This window comes from Neopelma chrysocephalum, unplaced genomic scaffold (assembly GCF_003984885.1).
Source record: "Neopelma chrysocephalum unplaced genomic scaffold, ASM398488v2 Primary Assembly neopelma1_108, whole genome shotgun sequence".
Lineage (NCBI taxonomy): Eukaryota > Metazoa > Chordata > Aves > Passeriformes > Pipridae > Neopelma > Neopelma chrysocephalum.
The window spans coordinates 2,339,826-2,355,777 of record NW_020897773.1 but is presented as its reverse complement, the minus strand read 5'-3'; the positions used below and the strand labels follow the sequence as shown (position 1 = coordinate 2,355,777).

General features: G+C 41.3%; 1 long non-coding RNA gene across 1 annotated transcript; it reads right to left on the bottom strand.

The window, feature by feature from the left end:
* Positions 1-12,836: 12,836 nt before the first annotated feature.
* Positions 12,837-15,236, bottom strand: LOC113973932. Its single transcript, XR_003536378.1, has 2 exons — positions 14,892-15,236; positions 12,837-13,129 (listed from the first exon to the last, which is right to left on the bottom strand). It is a non-coding gene; the product is annotated as an uncharacterized LOC113973932 (long non-coding RNA).
* Positions 15,237-15,952: the final 716 nt, after the last annotated feature.

Here is a 15,952-nt window from a genome sequence, read left to right as displayed (position 1 = left end):
ATTCCAAAAATACTGAAATATACTGGGGAGGTGGGGGTATCCTAAATTCATTGAAACAGAGAGAGAAATTACAGAAAGCTGTACCAAACCCAGCTTCAAGTATAGGGGAGAAGCAATCCTTCTCACAAATTGTCCTCACAAGACTATATGCACATCAGCTGGGCAAGTTAATAGCAGTATAAAAGGGAACATGGTAACTACTCACAAAGAATTCTAAATAGTCTAGGATGTAAATTTTAAAAATGTGGTATTATTTGGGGTAGGTTTGGGTGAGAAAGAAAAGAAGGTAAAAAATAGAGACAAATAGATCAAATTTCAGAAAGAAATCTCTGGGTATTGAGAAGATTTCTTGACATTGAAATACCCAGGTCTGAGGCCCTACTCAGGTTCATATATACTGAAATAAGCAGATACAGAGCAATTTCAAGCCACAGCATCCAAATAGTATTTGCAGATGGAGTAAAGTATCCACTGGGAACAGAGCTGCAGAAGGTCACAGCTTCAGGACTGCGGATGGAGGGTCACAGCTGACCCCTACTGTCTGCGTACACATAGCTTTAGTTGCACTAAATGGCACATTTTTACTGCCTTAAATTAGTTTTGTAAATGTTTATTTCTTCTGCAGCTGCAGAGGCAGTATCTCACTACAACAAATTCAAACAATATCTTCCACAGAGACTCCTGACAGCATTGAGCCTTTTGTGAAGTGTGGGAGAATTCCAAGGCAAACACAAGTTCAGCTCTTCACACGTCCTTGGCAAGACCTCAGTGGCCCATCACACCCGCCACACCTGCAAGAAACAGTGTTGCCTTGAGGGGAAACACACCAAACAGTCCTTCATTCCCTCTAAACGTGATTCAGCGGCACCACCTCAAAAATATGTTAGATGGGAGCCGAGGGAAGAGAATGAAAGGAAAAAGTATTAGAAATTTACTGTAACACATCTACCTTAATATTATTTGTAATATACACATATATAGCACCCACTTTCACATTCAGGTCTATTTAATAAAGCTGTAGAAATTGTTTTTTCAGGATGCTCAAAGAGAAGAATAAATTCATACCCAGCTATCTACAATCCTGGCATGCCACTGGGAGCCTGGGAAGCCTTTCCCCTCTCAGTACAACTGCTAGCATCCAATTCCCATGTCTTGGGATCCAAAACACACACCTGACTCTCCCAACACATTTTAATCAAAGCTCTGCATATCTTAGCCATAGGCTTGTTGAACAGAAACAAAATTTTTCACCTTTTTTGTGTGAGTTGATGTTCACCACTGATTAATGACAGCCAAGCTGCTTTCCCTACTGTGTCATCTTTCTCTCTTTCTGTCCATCTGTCTATCATTCATCAAGCAAGGCAGGGAGAGGCTTGCAACCAGCACCTTAAAGTGTCAAAGGTACTTCAACAAATCCTGGAGTTACACAAGTGCCATTGCCAAGCTATGAGATCCTATGTCCTGCCATATCCATTGGAGGCAGGTGTGTGTCAGCAGGCAACTTCTGGGAGCATATTCAAAGCAAGTGTTACCAATGGCTCCTTACTCCTGAAGGGCACATCCACTAAATAAAGATACATGGGCTTCCTTTTTCATACACTATACCTAGGAGCTAAATCATAAAGTTTTATCACAAATGTAGTAAGAGCTGATATTCCTCTTAAGGTTCTATTTCATTTTCTAAGTACATTTCAATTTTTTTTATGCTTCGGAAAAACATCCATAAAATCCAGTCCTACAATGCTCAGCAAAAGGTGGCAGAAACAGGAAACCTTTTTTTTCCTCTTAATGAATCTGGGAGTGACTTACACTTCTTGAATGTCTGAAGATGGCAAAGATTAATAAGAAAGGGAGAACAATTCAATTACAAGTCTTGTATTTTATAAATAAAAGACAAAGTTTTGAAGAACTTTTCCATTCTTCATTTCAGCAACAAGATTAATTCCCAGCTCCTTCACCAGGACTGTCCTCCTTCAGTTGCATGGTGATATTTTTTTCAGGGAAGATGGGTCAGAAGGAAAAAGGGAAAGAGGAGGAGGGACAGAAATAGAAACCAAGTTTTATTTCCAAATTAATTTTTAACCTTGAAAAAAAAAGCTACAGGACTGAGAAGGTGTTAACAGCGAATTTCTCTTCTGTTCTCCTTCTTGAGACATTTCCCTGAAGCATTAAAATCTCTATGAACACATTATGTCCATCAAGGAGGCAGAAGTATCTCCTATTAATAGCTGTTCAGAGTTGTGGACCAGGAACATGCTTCCCCACCACGGACTGCACTGCAGAGGTGCCCCCCAAGCCATGACCCAACCTACTTCATCCACCCTGCACAGAGCAGCTCTGCAAAGTGGTGCAGGTTGAGGCCCAGAGCACACGTAGCCACCTTGACCAAAACCAACGTACCCGGGGGGAGCAGCTCTGTGGAGTGGAGTTCCAGGCACCAGCTTGGAGATGGACACCCCAGAGCTGCCCCTGTGCTGCCACACTGAGCCCACCACCACCTTGGTTTTGCATCATAGGCAGAGAGCTGGGTCTAAGGCGGGGCTCTCGGAGCCCCTCACCCCGAGCACCTAAAGAAACCTGCCAGAACAGCCTTACACCCCTCTATGTCACATCACTTCAGGTGTTTCTAGGAGTGAGAAAATGGGAAAACCACTTTGTTTCCATTTTTAAATTTCAGAGGCTTTCCTGTGAAGAGTTCTCCTTTGCCCTACCCCAATGCTCACCACAGGGATGGCAGTGGTGAGAAAAGGCGCCTGCTGTGAACTTAGTGCAAACCAGACAGGTTTAGGTAGGTCATTAGCATCCAAAATATGATAGCCAACATGAATTCCATCTGAAGGTCCTTTAAAGGTTCATGCAACCCCCCTAGAGCTGCAATCAGGCATTCTGCTTAAACAGAGCCACACAGAGCTCCCCTCTCTCAGCACAACTTGACAGAGAGGCAGTTCCCAAGTGCACAAAGTTCCTGCAGGTCTGTAACCATGGTCAACGTGCAGTAGGAAGAGGGTCACCCACGATTCCCTCCAGGAAACTGCTCCAAGCAGAGGTCCACAGCCACCTTTGCTGCTGTACCTCCCAACAGATGCTCTTTCTTTAACAGCAATTTTCCTTTCCGTTTCTGAATGGCTTCAGACACCATGTAAGCTGAGACCAGTTTGCCAGTCTGTGTCCTTAGGCTGTCTCTTGGCTTTCTCCTTCATTTTTCAGTGTCTTTTATTCCTTCTTGCAGTTTAAATGTCTTACATGTAGCAATTTATATATTGGACAGCAAGGCATCTAACAGTTTCCCTTCTTCTCCACTGTTTCCTTATTTATAAAATGGGTTTTTCATGGTTGCAATGTGATTTACATATCTGTTTGTTTTTTTTAACTTCCAGTACTTGACAGAGCCAGAATGCATTATTGTACCTACCACTTTTTTTTAACCAGGATGCAAATCATTGGCAAAACAGATGCTGTAATACTGAAATTCATAGAATCATAGAATATTCTGAGTTGGAAGGGATCCACTAGGATCAAAATCCAACTCCTGGTCCTGCACAGGACAGCCCCAGGAATCACACCATGTGCCTGAGAGTGTTGTCCAAACGCTTCTTGAACTGTCTCAGGCTTGGTGCTGTGACCACTTTCCTGGGGAGCCTGTTCCAGTGCTCAACAACCCTCTGGGGGAAGAAGCTTTTTCTAATATCCAACCTAAACCTCCCCTGACACAGCTTCATGCCATTCCTTCAGGTAATTAATCTTTTACTCCCTTTCTTGAAGAGGAGGAAGGGGGCAAAACACAGGAATAATTTTGCACTTGGAAAACAGGGTTGCCCAGAGAATTTTCTAAAGATTTTTCCGTGCTTTCTTTACAGTCCCTGGCAGCCCCTCTGCTTCTTTCTGAAAACTCTGCTCTAGTCTGAGGTGTGAAGTCCTGTCTGTGACCCAGCTTTGCTGTGTACAGCCTGGCAAGCATTCAGACAGGGCATCAGCCAGAAACAAGGATTTCATGCTTCTGACATCTCTTCCTGTCCATTCCATTTCCTCTCTTTATTTTGTCTTGCTTACTCTATTTATTTCTTAGCCACAGGTCTAGACTGAATTTGAGAAGGGCTCCACTCTAAGAAAGAACAGTCACAGTATGGAGGATCCCAGCATGAGATTTAGATCAAGTAGGCTGGGGACTACTCTAAATACACAGTCACAGTCAAAAAGAAAACCAAAAAATGTCTGCATTATCAACATTTTCACAAAGAACAAATAGTAAGTACTGTATAAGAACTCAAATAGTAAGAATGAAACAAGAACTAATGTCTGGAAACCAGAGCCAGGCAAATCCGAATTAGAAAATGGATGTACATTTTTAAACTTCAAGTGTGATTAATCACTATGACTTACTGCAGTCTTTCCAAAAGACATGCTTGAGTCAGACACAATGTCTTGGGCTCCCCAGAAAAATAATTGTATTAAATTCTACTTTCACCTGATGGTCAGACTATTCCCTCTGGTCCTAAGCGACAATGACTCCATTAATTGAGTCAGATAGAACAGAGCTTTTATCCAGGCAACTTTAAAATTTCATTGCTGTATTAAACCATTGGGGTGTTTGCTTGCCTTTTCTGCCAGCTGCATGTTGACGTTTTTAGGATCTACATTCCTATAGCAGGCAGTATATCTTCTTTCACAGAGCTGTGCAAATTGTGTTTAAGTATCCGTCTTCCTCAGGGCTAAGAGTAATGCTCTAAATCAGAAAAAAAAAAAAGTTTTTACTAAAAACCTGAACTTCCAGTCCTATGGGATGAGAGAAAACCATGTGACTTTTATACTGCACATTGGTCACTAGGAAGAGTGTTTCCACTTAATTCTGCAAGCAATCTCTAGCAAAATTCTGAAGCTGCTCAAAACAATTTTGCAGAATCACTGACATGACATTCTAATGCTCTTGTTACACTGGGACCTTCTACTTTCTACAGTGCACAAAAGGCAGTTTTCACTCAGTAAGAGCTATTTTCTTGGTCCCCTCTACAACTATGTCAAATAAAATTCCCAGTTTTATTTCCCATGTTATGTACAAGCAGGACAGTTTACAACTCAGCTGAAGCCAATCTAGTTGTTTAGTTCCACTTTCAATGTTTACCAAGAAATTCTTTCCTCTAAAGCAGGTATTATTCATTAGGAACATGTTTATTCTTGTTTCTTCCTCTTCTTCTTGAGAAGTCTATTGACCACAAGACACAAGTCTTTTGTCCTTAAAATATTTCCTAAGCTAAGGGGAATTTTTAGATGCCAGATAGCTCTCAGGCAGCTAAGAATTTCTGTTAGTAATTCGGAAAAAAAAACAATAGCAACAACTCCATGTTGTGTTCTCAGATACCGAGATACCTTGGTTTTTCCATTAAGCATAAAAACCTGACCATATTTTAGGACTTGGTGTAAGAGGCAGACACTCAGCAGTCATTAGTCTTCTGTTAATTATCAGGTAGTAAAAGAAGTTAGATGAGCTCAGTAAAGACTGAGGAGAAAACTCTGATCCCTCCTACTGTCACATCATTTTGCTGATTTTGGTGGAGCTGCTTTTAGTTAATTAAGTCCCCTTAAGGTTCCCACCATAAAATCTCACTTGATTCCTCATAAATAATGTCTCTAGAGCTCATTCACAGTAATAAAAATATATAGTGCACTGATCAAAACTGTTGTAATTTATACACATTAAACCCTCAATTTAAAGAAGCATTATGGGGCAAGATTCCTTGACCACGACACTCTAGTTTGCATTTCATTACAAATTAACGATTCAGGAGCTGAGATTCCCATGGCAAAGAACAATAAAACTCAATGAAATGATTTTCCTATTCTCTGTTGGGAGCACTCCTTTCCCTGGGGGAAAAAAAAAAGGGCAGTAATAATATTTTCCATAGATTTGAAAAGAAGTTGTCAAGATAAGTTTCAGGACAGCAAATAATCTGCCTAAGTGTCCATGATGATGATTCAGATGATCACTGGAGCTATTTTGAAACAAAGGCTCTTCTGGTTCATGTCAAAATTCTGAAGGGGGAAGAAATGGCAAACTCCACAACCAGCCCCATGCCTGGTCCTGCATCCCATGAAGCTCTTCCTGTCCCTCTAATAATAATAATGAGGTGCAACACCTTATGAGAGGGTACCTGATGTCTTAGAAGAACAATCCCTTTTGCAATGTGTCTTTCAAAACGATCACTTTGACTTAATCCAAAGAAGCATTTTACACTTTTTTGCCTGTTCTGACAGTTCACAAGTACCTTACAGAATGCAGGAGCAAAAACCCTGCACTAAAAATACTTGAGCCAAAGGTGGTATTTCAGATATCAGGGACTGAAGTGGCCAACTGTCTGAAATGGCAAAAGCAGTACAAAATTCCAGGTAAGGTTCTGTGGCTAATTCTCCCCTGACATTGTTCAGTTTGTTATACCAGTTTATTTAACTGACAGATCTTGACCTTGCTTTCCATGCACTCAGGTTAAGGATGTCTTTTCAGTCTGAATGACCCTGGGTTGGAACAAGAAATCTGAGAAAGAACAGAAGTAAGATTTCAAAGCAAGAGTTTGGAGAAACACAGGACTCCTGTGTCACTGCCTGTAGCTGGGAGCAAAATGACTTTTTTTCTGTACACAAGCAGAATCCTCAAAGGCACAAAGGTGCCAAGCACAGAAAACCATTTTTAATGTGTTCAGTAGCTGTAAACAGTATTATCTGCTAAGTTTAATTATTAACTATTTCCTTCCCATTTGTTCAAACCAAGGCAAAAGCAGAAACTGAAAATGCAGAAAGACTGTTCCATCAGAATGCACTTCATACAGCCAGCACTGTAAATGTACTCCACATTAGCTCAGAGCTTATCTCTGGAAGGCCACTAAAAGCAGCAGTAAGCTCTCATAAAACAAAACACAACAAAACAGAACAAAAAGCCTCCTCACATTTTAGGTTATTACAGAACATTCCTGGTGAACATTCCACATTTTGAGCTCCTGAACGTTAAGGCTTATGCTACACAAGCCCACTTCCACACCATAGTCCCTTATTTTGTTCCTGCAGACAGAGGACATCTCATGCACAGCACCACATTCACTGGCCTGAAATAAGCTCTCCATCTACTCATGCACTGTTGGCATTGCTTCATCTGCTGTGAACAAGATGATTTCACCTTGACCTGCCTTCAACCCACCTGAGTCAGAGCCCTCTTCATGTTCCTTGGGCTCGGATGAGTATGAGTTTCACTATCACTATCCACAAAGCTATTGGCTTCATGTTTTATAGTGAGATTGAAATTAAACTTCGTCCATGCCAGTAACAGTTTCTGTCAACACAAGGCCATACCATCCATTTGTCTCCTGTGCACCTGCCCTCATAAGATCTTCCTTCCTACAGAACAATTCATGCCTGCAGGCGACGATCTACCAGGCTTTCTTCCCAAACAAACATGAAAGGAATCACTGCATGGCCAAAGTAGTAGAGAGGGTAAGTTTATAAAATCTGATTACAATTACAGACAGATACATTTTTATTCAAGATTTTCACTCCTGATGTCAGTTGAGAGTGATGCCATTTGAATAAAGAAGGCTCCATTAGATTAAAAGCACTCAGTGCAGTGAAATGATATCTGTGTCAGGTTTTAGGCTGTAGCAGAAGATCTTCCTTCACCAGCACCCATTTACATCTCTGAGGGCCGAACAATAATGTGCCATTCCATCCTCTACCTCAGCAGCATTTCCCTCACTGGGCAGAGGTCTGTAGGGGAACTGAAACCTCTGAAACAAGCAGAAACCCACAAAGCCTGTGGGAGCCTGACATGGTGTTTGGCCTGAACACACTCCCAGAACAAGATAAACTTCCAGCTAGCCAAATCTTTGGGATGAAGAAAAATATAAGTTTTAAGGCATGAAGACAAGCCTCCTGTTCTTCCCAAATGCCACTGCTCACTATAGTTGGTCTCCGCTCCCCTGCCCCACTCCCTTCCATGGAGCACCACAGTCAACAACTCCTCAGATACCTTCTATTGGTGAACATTTTTTTTTACAGTGCTGTGCTCTGAATAACATACAAACAAATCTCTCTGGTCCAGAGGGATGGTATGCTTAACTGAAGCTGTTGAAGACGACTTACTCTGCAGATGTCACTAGGAACTGTTCATGTGTTTCAAAATTAAGCCTGCGATGAAAGGCTTTGCAGGATAAGGGATTGAGCTCCCAGTGTTTTCAGGATGAAGCCTGAAATTGGCAGACTTTTAGTGTTGCAAATAAAGCCAATAGCGAGAGTAGCTTTTCAAACTCTTTAACTGGGAATTGACTTTTAAAATAGATTTATTCAGCAGGACTGAGAAAGCACTGCATCACTAGCCATTTGGGACAATACTGCTTCATAAACACATATGGGATGATAACAAAATTCCAATTATTCAACTCCGAAATTTTCATCCAAAAAGCCAGTATCGTTTTGGGCTAAGTTAGAAATTTTTTATTTGTTTTTAAATTCAAAGTTAACTGTCGTCATAAAACAGGAACACGATTTTGCTTTAGATTTCCCTGGGGATCCTTGCCTTTAGCCAGCTATGCTCAAAAATAAGAGGGTACAGGAATTTTTTATTGCATGTGTGGAAACAGGCAGCAAGTAGAATTGCAAATTACAGCTGGGCAATTCTTAGCCTCGGGTCCCCCAAAAGATGCATCAAAAACTGCTGTGAAGGCAACCCACTTGCCTTTGAGAAACTGCTGAACTGCCAGTGCACCGTGCAGATACAAGCAGGCAGAATTTCTTATGAGGGACCTGCGGCCCCCACCTATATCCCTTTTTCTTCCACCAGTGTCTTTATTTTCTTTTCTAATTATCTGCTTTCTTAGGGGGTGAAGGGAAAACAATCATTACTTGGTGTCTTTTACATTTGAGATGCTTTCATGAATCCAGGATAATTGCTTCCTTTCAGACCACTAAGGTAGAAACCCTGTAACAATTAATGTAAAAGGTGAGGTTTGATTGAGTTTCCAGTGTCACAATATTGTTTTCAATAATATTGACGATGCTGAAGGTCATAATCCATTAATATCAGGGAATTTAATATCAGAGACAAGGAGATAGCTTACAGCTATCACGCCTCTGCTGGGAAATGATTGTGAAAGGTGCTTTACTGAAGAGGATTCCAGACTAACAGAAGCAATGGAACAGGCAAATGCAGCAAGTGCTCAGATATCACAGGGTTGTTCGTCCTCTTTGCTCTTCTAGCAAAGCTTTGCTGCTGCATAGAAGACAACAAGTTTGTGCATAAGTACTAGACAGGAGCCTAGGAGATGTGGATGTAATTTCATGTTACAAGGCAGGAAGCATGGCAGTAAATATTAAATCTCTTTTCCATGTCTGCATCTCTTTGCAGCAGCAATTGAAGGGATGATTGATAAAGACTTGAGTTTCTGCCTAGTAGAAATTAATCTTCTAATTACTAGTCGTCTTCTCATCAAGAAAATGCTGATTAAAGAGGCTGGGAAAAGAGCACACAAGAGGAGATCAATCTGCAGTGATAAGAAACTAAAGGTCAATATGACAAAGTGTAGAAGTCCATCTCCTAAAAATGACAATATGGTTGTTCAGCCAACAACTAAGGCATGTGACCATCATTCCCCCATTTCTGGGCTTTCCCATCATGTTTCACTGAGCTAGGTGCAGCCCCATGGACTGAATTTGACAGCTTCCCTACCCAAGAACATTTGCACCTACCTTCCAGACTTCTGAGCACAAGAGGTGCCTTTTTTTTTTTTTTTGCCTCTCTTCATTCAGGAAGGAGTTAAGAGTGTGGCATCTAACAAAAACCTATCTAATAGCCCTTTTTTCTCCTTTGTCATATTTTTATGCTTCTTAATCAAGCAAGGGAAAAAAACCTCAAACCTCCTCTGAGTCTGAAAGATAAATTACTGCTTTAAATGTACAGAGCAGTGTCTGCCTTGAAATGAACATCCAAGGCAATTGCTGTGTTTTAAAAGACCCCTAGGTTGCAGGCTTAATATGAAGCAGTTCTCAGCAGAATGTATTTTACTGGCTTTCCAAATAACAGTCTAACCATAAGTATAGATCTTCTGGATATTCTCAGTGTAAAAGATCAATTACAGAACAGGCAGCTTGATGTTTGCAATCTGTCTTTTAGTAAACATTTCTCTTTCTCCTCCTCCGTTGGAAAATTCCTGCTGGGTTCTGAATGGCGGATACCTTGAGGAGCTTTCATGTTGGTAAAATAAAACAGACGTAACTTTTTTCTTTTTGCTTCCACTGATAAGGATGTTCTAGCAAAATCAGCCCTAGCCCTTCTTCCTTAATGCATTCCCCAGCCAGCTTACAATAGTTATTTGACTCCTGAAAGTCAATATTGCCATGAAAAGAGGGTAGAAACACGACACCCATTTTAGCAGTGATCAGGAAGAGATATCATATATGACTGAGGTCTGTATGTTATCCAACTTAAAATATCTGATGATGTTTTGGGGCCCTTTTGCCATTAAATTCAGTTTTCCACTGTTGCAGGCATCACTTTATATAATACACTTCAGACTCCACCTCACAGGAAGTGCAGCTTTTTGCTCTCATTCCTCCTACTGGAACACTGCTTAAAAACTTGATTATTTTGATAGCTAGGAACATTCTCAAATATTGACTCTCAGTGTATTCATAGGCAGTACACACTCATTTGCTTTTGGGCCAATATTATTCTCTAGTTTAAACATACCTCTTCTTTCCCTGATCTTCATCCCTCTGATTCATTCATGTATTGACACCAGTCCCAAGGCCTGGCCTTTTCTCCCTTTTTTGCCTTGTTCTGATAGAATGAGTTGTAAGCATTTGGAAGTACAAAATTCAAACTGCTTTCCTAGAAAGGTTGAAAAGGTGGTCGTGGGAGTTAATCTGCAGCAGCTGTTGTGCTATACAATGGGAATTTCTGTCTTAATGATTGTTCTACCTGAACACGAGGAGGAACTTCTTTACTGTGCGACCTGGAAGACGTTGCCTGGAGAGGTTGTGGAGTCTCCCTCACTGGAGATATTCAAGAACCATCTGGACACAATCCTGTGCCATGTGCTCTGGCATGACCCTGCTTGAGCAGGGAGGTTGGACGAGATGACCCACTGTGATCCCTTCCAACCTGACCCATTCTGCGATTCTGTAAATATGATGAAGCCTAGAAGAAGTATCTTAAGGTCAGGCAGTCCTCAAGATTCATAAGTCCTACAATTGTCAAATAATGAACTCCTGAGCTACATCTCCATCAGCTATGCCCTTCCAGTGTGTGTGTGTGTGAGAGAGAGAGAGACTTGGGCATACACACTGGCAGCGCATGATTATTTAATACTCAACTGATAAAATCCAGGCACTCATCTCCTCGGTCATTTCCAGATGATTCATAGATTTACTCTGTTGTTAGGCTGAATCCCATGGCACAAGCTTCTACATACTGTGTTAAGGTGATGATTTACATTCTGCTTTATTGCAATGGCCCCTTAAAACTTCAGCACTTGATCACAGATGAGAGAATTTGCTTAATGGGATTAATACACAACAGTACCATTGACTGGTTCAGTGCACCATCTTCTTCCTGACCAGAAACTCGCAGCTCCAGAGACACTCCATGCTTGCCAAATGGAACGTACTCACTCACTTTCAGAGCAAAAGGAATGTTTTGCAATCCCAAACCAAGTGAAAATTGTGACTGGGCCATCACGAGTCCAACCCTTGTGAAGTACCATTGGAATAACCTGAATTTTGTTTATCTGAATCACAAGTCAAATCAGGAAAGGCACATTTTAGGAAGCCTAACTTTGACAAATGTAATGTTTCCTTACTTGAGGGTAAGCACGATACAGGTGTGATCCCACAGATAACACCCTACAAAGTGCACACCATGCTGTGGGTCCAGTCAGCTGGTTTATCCCACAGCACAGACTCTGCAAGGGTTCCCACCAGGCTGAGCTCAAATAGAACACCTCGTTATGACCAAGATCCACCAACAGTCTTTAGGTGATGCTGAGAGACTTTTCCTTCTTCTGGAAAATACTTAAAATCATCTAGGATCATCCCCAGACTGTTCCATTCTCCTGGATGGACAAGTGTTTAAGATGTGACATTTGTGTTTTAGTATAGAGAGACAAATTTAATGGTTGGGATGAAAGTCAGAAACATGGTTCATAAGGACAAGGAAAGAATAAAATTAACATCTTTTGCTTTGAAAGCATGCCTTCTTTTTTCCCCCAATTCCCATTCTCAAGGATATTTGGATCATTTTTACTCATGAGGAAGGAAGCAGATCCAGAATATTTCCTCTAGAAAAATGAATATTCCTTTTCTAATAATACTTAACACTGGAGAAGTATCTCCATAACTTAATGCATTCCAATTCTACAAGAAAAAACGCTAAAGACAGCACACTGAAATCACAAAAAATAAAGAATAATCTGTGATTTCTTGCCTGAGATCATTCTGTTGCTTTCCCCAGTACAACCACAAAAAAAAGCAGCTATTTGATTTCTATGTCACACACTGGCTGTTTGTCAGCAGGAAAAATTCAGAGTACTAAAAAATGCTTACTGCTTTGAGAGCAATAATAAAATGTGTGCTTGCCTTCAGATTAGCTATCACTGTTTTTTCCTGCAGAGACTAAGAGAAATATAGAGGTGAAATTCCATGTTGTTATGTATAAAATACTCTTTAAAGAAGTGCATGGGGAGTTAACTGTATTGATATTAATACGCCTCATGTAGCTAAATCCCTGCTCACTACTTATAAAACATAAAAGATATGAAATTTAGAATCTTGATCATAAAACAAATTAAATCAACACAGTCAACTTCAGAGAGCACGAATATATTTCATTTCATTAGAAAATAATAAGCCATGCTGGCATTTGGACAGCAATGAAGACTGCTTGCTAGAATGTTTCTTTTTCACAGCAGAGCATTTTATTCTTCTATCATTATCAGCATGGCAAGATCTCCCCAGTACAATGGTTCTCACACCAGCAGGATTCTCTTTTATTTCCTTTGTGGATGGTGGGAAGCCTGCCATGATTTCATTGTATCTCCAACGCAGTTGTAAAAATGTATTAAAATAAAAGACATTCTATTCTGGAATATTTCTCAGCCTAAGGAGAGAAACAGGACCAAGGTCAGAAGGGTAAGCAAGGCCACTGGAAGAGAAATTAGTGGGTCAAGGTGTTGTAATAAATCAGCTTATAAGTGGTGAGAAACCCCATGCTTTCTAAGCCTGAATCAGATGACCTGGTTGTTAGACCAGGAGTCAGGAGCTGACAGCATGGTGGCATCAGAAGGTACAGGGGCTGAACCTGATACAGAGTCACTGCAAAATGGGAATGGCTCTGTCTTGAGATACAGCTGAGAGACCAAGGGAACCTAGCAGCCCCTGCCTGCCGGGGGAACACGACACTCAGCTGCCCAGTGGCAGCTTGCTTTCACAAGGAAGAAGATCTCACATCTCCAAAACATCTATTAGCACACTGAACTTCTGATTAAGAAAATTAAAATACAGTTTGGCAAGCAATGCTTGAAAACCTTCCAACCTCTGAGCCAGACCACGCTGACTATCTCACATAACTGGAAGTCAACAAACCTGAAGGGCCAGCAAGGAGATTGTGCAGCTGGGAGGAAATATTCAGAGAAGACTCTAAGCCTGAGCTTTAAGAAACCTTTTTAAAGAAAGCTTTCAGAAACCTTTCTATTCTCCATCCATACCTCCTGCACTTCTCACAGATGCAGAGCTACAGAGGTGATCTCTCAGGCACCGTGTACTCTCAGAGTTACCATTATTTACTCCACTTCTGAAGTGTCCACTCTTAGGCATTTCTCATCCCACTATTCTTTTACATTCACCTCAATCCTTACCTAAGCTCTTACTTATCTGAAGTACACCATGTAGCTTGGTTTCAATATTGTATGTTCTTCATTGTGCATTTTTATTTATGTTTCTACTGATGAATTTTCATCAGACAAGTGCTTGTTAAGGGCTTAATTATACCCCAGTGTCAAACCAAAGTGACAGCACTGGTCACAGTATACCTACAGTGGATTAAATCCCCTGCAAGAAGTTAAATCGCTTTCCCTTTCCACTGCTTTGACTGCTCATTTGTGAAATGACTGCAAAATGCTGACTAACTTCTCCATTCTGTTTCCCTCTAGTGACTAGGTGAATATGGCCAGTGGCCATCTCAAAAAATAGGAAAATGGGAGGCTGAAGTTCATTTCCAGGCTAAGAAGACCTGAGATGAAAATGACTCTGGTCCTGAATGTTTTCCCTGGCACATTTTTGCATGCTCAGTGGCACAGCAGTTGTCCTTCTTTCATAACATGCACAAAGAACGTATTGGTATTACAGATGAAACACCTTTTATGTGGCTATAAATAACAGAAAACCTTAATCTGTAAAGAAAGGTCCTTTAAAACCCTCTACATAGCAAACTAGAATTTACCTTTTTTTAAAGCTTGATACATTCCCCTGTTTGCTCACCACATTAGAAGCAACAATGGACAGCTGCAAAAGGGGGCCCTCCTCACCATCACATTCTCTTCACCTTCTGCTTCCTAGGAGAAGCTTAGAGTTTGCTCTAAAGGTGATGTTGATTTCCTTGTATGTGCCTCATTCTTAGATATAGAATGTACCGTAATGTCTCTTCACACACAAATATTCCCCCTAAAAGAAGTAATAATTAAGCAGCACAATGTTATGCACCCTTTTACCATCATTTCTTCCCCTCTAACACAGTGGAACAGTCAACACTGTCTGCTGTGTGCAAGGTGAACCAGAGAGGGACTGGCACTCCTTTGCTGCCTCGGGAACCTTCTTGCTGGATCTCAGAGCCTTCCCATACAGCCTGACACTGGGCTATTCACCTGCTGCATGTCAGAAGGTGAACAGGAGCAGGGAAGCAACTCAGAAAATGATCCATGCTTCCACTTCTAAACAATGCTCAACAAAAGAGAGAGGAGGGAGTGAAAATGAGACCTTGTGTAAAGTTGGTCGCTCAACTCAAGTTGCCATCCATTGGATGGATACACTGCTGATCCACCAACTGTAGGCTCATTTTTTTTTTATTAATGCAAGGGAAATTATCTGCATGCACACACATGCACACACACACACACACATGTCTCATCTGGTCTACTGCCCAGGAAACACACCAGCCAGTCACTCCCAGGAGCCTTGGATCAGGTATCAATAAATGTGTGATGAATGCTAATGCTCCCAAAAACTATCACCAGTCCTGATACCTGCATGGGAACCAGAGCACAGTGTTCAGCCACATGCTTTGACTCCACACGTCCTCGAGAACAAACCAAATTGTATGAAGTTGCCTAGTCACAAGTGGAACCTCCTTATTAAAAGTTTAGCATGGTAAATGGTCTCAGAGGACAATCAGCCAGCATGTACCTGAAAAAAACAAAAGGGACAAACCCAGAGCAGAAGGGACATTTTGACCTGTCTGTTAATAACTGGCAGGTGTAATCAGCAAGGATCACTCTCTGAAGCTTCTCACTCTAGAAAACAAATCTGGCAGGCCAGAGGGATTGCCAATATTTTCTTCAGTGCTGTGATCAAAGGCTGTTCTGAACTTCTGTAAAGCCTTATCCTGATGGAGTGAGTGTCAGCTTAGCAGGTTTCATTTCGATGCCACTGGCTGGAGAGATTTCTAGGAACTGTAGCCCCAGGGTCTGTAAAATACATACAGTACATCTTCAGATGGCATGATAAAGTTGTTTGCCATTTCACGACTTTTTTTGACCATTTCTCAAGCTGTCCTTGGCTTTTATATATACAGGATAAAGTAAACTTGCCTGTCTTGCAACTTTGTCTGCCCAGCAGCCCCATTTCCAGATCCACATGCCTGCACCTTCCCTTGAGCACAGTGAACCCCTAGGGAGAGTGGGAGAGTTACCTTTGCCATGTCCATCAA